Source organism: Cariama cristata, unplaced genomic scaffold, assembly GCF_000690535.1.
Source record: "Cariama cristata isolate BGI_N322 unplaced genomic scaffold, ASM69053v1 scaffold4658, whole genome shotgun sequence".
Taxonomy (NCBI): Eukaryota; Metazoa; Chordata; class Aves; order Cariamiformes; family Cariamidae; genus Cariama; species Cariama cristata.
Genome location: NW_009632751.1, coordinates 69,769 through 73,295, shown reverse-complemented (window position 1 = coordinate 73,295; position 3,527 = coordinate 69,769).

Here is a 3,527-nt window from a genome sequence, read left to right as displayed (position 1 = left end):
CAACTTGTGCTGCATCACCGATGGCAAAGTGCTCCTAAAGCAGGAGGAGAGCTCCATTAGCACCCAGATCACAGGGGCACTGAGCTGTTCCTGAGATGGAAAATCATTACGATGACAGGCAGCATCCTAACTTCCTTTGGAATGCCAGGAAGAGTTACACCCCAAAACAGCAGTCATATTTCTAACCAGCATCTTGTGTCTTGTCGTGGGAGCCTAACTTCATACATGCATGTTACCCTTAACAGATCTGCCATAGAGCTCTTCTCAGTTTCCAAATTAATGTGATCTCTACTAATATACTCTTTACGTGTTTATTGTAGATAAAGAAAAAAATTCGGTGACCAGATATATTTGTAATCTCTTTGTTAACTGGCAAGACAATTGGATTTTAGTATCTGAATTGGAGGAAGTTCTGAGGTAAGACATTAGCTAAAGGGATATTACTAACAGTATAATTCAAATCTAGGATCTTTGCTCTAAATCACTTTACATTTCCACTTGCATTGATTTCATATTCACTAAAATGCCTTTTTTTTTTTTCCCCTCCAGAAAAATAAACTCACCAGAGATTGGTGGAAAAGACTCCAAGAGGTCCATTAATTCAGATGATTTAGAAGCCATACAAAAGTCTCTATATCGTTTAAAAGGCTTTGAGAAAAAAATGAATAGAAGTGAATTAAAAAGCTTAAATCTATTGAGAAATTTGGAGAATGAAACATTACAGAAATTGTATGCAATTCTTGAACTGGGAATGAATCCACGTAATGATTATAAATTAAAAGAACCATATAATAAGGAAATAATTGATGAAATCTATAACTTCACATCACTGCAATTACAGAGTGACTTTAATGGGACTTCCATTTTCAATATAATGACCCGGTGGAAAGAAATTCAGAGTGCTTTAAAATTAGCTACAATGATTTGGAATCCAGTTCTGTTAAATAATTCTAATTTTAGTACAGCGCAAACTAAGGATGCTCTCAAAATGTTGCTTTCCGCTAGCATGCCAGCATTTCTGGAGGACTTCAGAGACCGTTTAAATGGAATGCAAGAAATACCATCTTTGTTTTCCGATTATCTGCTTAAGCCTGTGACCTACAGAAATTTTCCAGACCAGCTCCTGGCTCTCCAGAAGTTGTTTTTTATAATGACAGACACCAACATTGGTTATCAGTATTTACTGATGCCTGTGTTTGAACTGATGCGGAAAGTAGAAAGCTCCATGGGGGAAGCCTGGTGGGATGAGTTGAATGCCTATTGGCGCACTGGGGAAAAACTAAGATCGATGAAGTGGAATAACACAGGCATCATAGCCTATGGACAGTTTTTAGAGGTATTAAACAGCCATTTACAAAAGCTGAATAATAATTCAAGTAGCGTCTTCAGTGAACAATTGGATCAACTGTCAGAATTTATAACAGCCGTGTTTAAAGAGTTTGGGGAAAACTCTGAAGTAGCCAGTATCTCGCTAGTCACTCAAGCCATACAAAAGACTTTGTACATATTAAAAGACTTACAGCTGAATTATAATGTCAGTAAATTAAAATCTATAGATCTTTTCTTTAATTTTGACAATAAAACCTTTGAGAGCTTATCTGAACTTCTGAGGACAGGAATGAAAATCCTTCATTATACAAGTGCGAGTGAAGCTTCCAGTGAAGAAATAATTAACCCTGTCTATAACTTAACACATCTTCTACTACAGGGGTTCAGTGAGTCTTCCTTACAGCACAGTACTTCGCTAGAGGCAAAAATTTGGGAGTTCCTGCATTTAGCCTTGAGTCCTTTCCTGGAGAACAGCAACAATGGTTATGGGACACCCCAGAACTGCTCTGCTCAAGACATGCTCCACGTAACACTTGAGATGCTGTTTGAAAATACCACTCTAAGCGAGTCCTTAGCAGGGAGCCCCTGCAAACCCCTCTTTGATTCCATGGGCGTGGAGGGTGGAACAACACGCAATGACACCTTTACAGAAATGTTCCAGCTTGCCATAACCAACCTGAAATTGTCCCCAGAGTTTGCCGTTGTCTACAAGAACAGCAGTGAACGCTTTTCCAAGGAGCTGTCGTGTGTCATCCAGTCTCTGCATTTTTCTCTGAGTTTCCTTTCCAAACTAAACCTTGTCTCTGAGCTGGAAAACTCTTGGGTACAGGAGAAGGCGAGAGCTCTGACTGCTCTGACAGAGGGGCTGCTGCAGAGTAATGCCTCCTGCCCTATCCCAGTCCAAGATGTGAATGTTGTGCTCCCATCTCAGCTTTTGAACGTGCTTGTTCCTTTCATGTTGAATGAAACAGTACTGAACTCCCTAAATTTCTCTAATAGCTCAGCAGACTGGCATAGGCTGCCTGTGTTTTCCCATCTGTTACTGACTGTTTCCATTAGGAACAGCAGTATATATGAACTGCTACAGGTGGGCAGAAATGCTTCTAACCAGTCTGAGTGGGGACATTTCTCACGGCTGTGGCATGCCACTGGCAACGTGTTGACCACCAAATGGAACCTAACGGAAGTGGGTGAATATGTGAAATTCTTGGAAATTTTGAAGAAAGCTCTAATTCTTGTGGACTTTGGGTTAGTTCCTGGAAAAACATTAGTACATCAGATCTTTCATAATTCTAGTGGAGGAATTAAATCCTCAGATCTGAATTATTTGTATAGTTCATTAAAACTCTTTTTCAATTCTACTTCTGCCACAAACAGCATGCTGGACTTGGAAAGAATATTTCAAGAAATGCTCCCACTGAATGAAGTTGATGGTGAAGGATTGTTCTACCCTAATCCCTACAGAGAAGAAAATCAAGATGTTCTAACTATGGCTGCAGTGATTTGGAATCAGACAATTTTAAACAGGACTCATTTTAATACAGAGAAAGCATGGGAGGTTATAAAAATGATTGCACTTCATGCAATCTCGCTTGAAGACATTGAAAGTCATCTCAGCACAAATGAAAAAGTGTCATCATTATTTTCTGACTTCTTGTTGACCCCTGTAACTTCTGAAAATTTTGCAGAACAGCTCTTGTCCCTTGAGCAGCTTCTTGCTGCCATGTCAAAGGTGAATACCAGTGATCATTATCTGCTGATTTCTTCTTTGTCTAAGCTAATGCAGAAACTTGAGAATTCCCTTCATGGAAGGCAGGGAAATGAACTTCGTGCTTTCTGGCATATTGCTGAAGTACTCCAGTCCATGAACTGGAATAGTACAGAGAGTCTTACTTCCCAGTCACTTCTAGCCGTGCTGCAAAATCAGTTCAGTACCATGAAAAATGTCTCCAGTCTTCCATTCGGTAAGGAACTGAAGCAGCTGATAAACTTTGCATCCTCCATGTTTGAACTGTATGTTGAAGAAGACTCCAGAGGAACCAACTTCTCCATATACTCACAGGCCATGCAAAGGAGTATCTTAATTTTAAAAAGTTTGCTGAAAAGTTATAATATCAGTGAGCTTGAAACTATTAACCTATTATTTGATTCTTACAGTAACTATACCCGGAGACTGATTCAAATATGGAGAGCAGGAA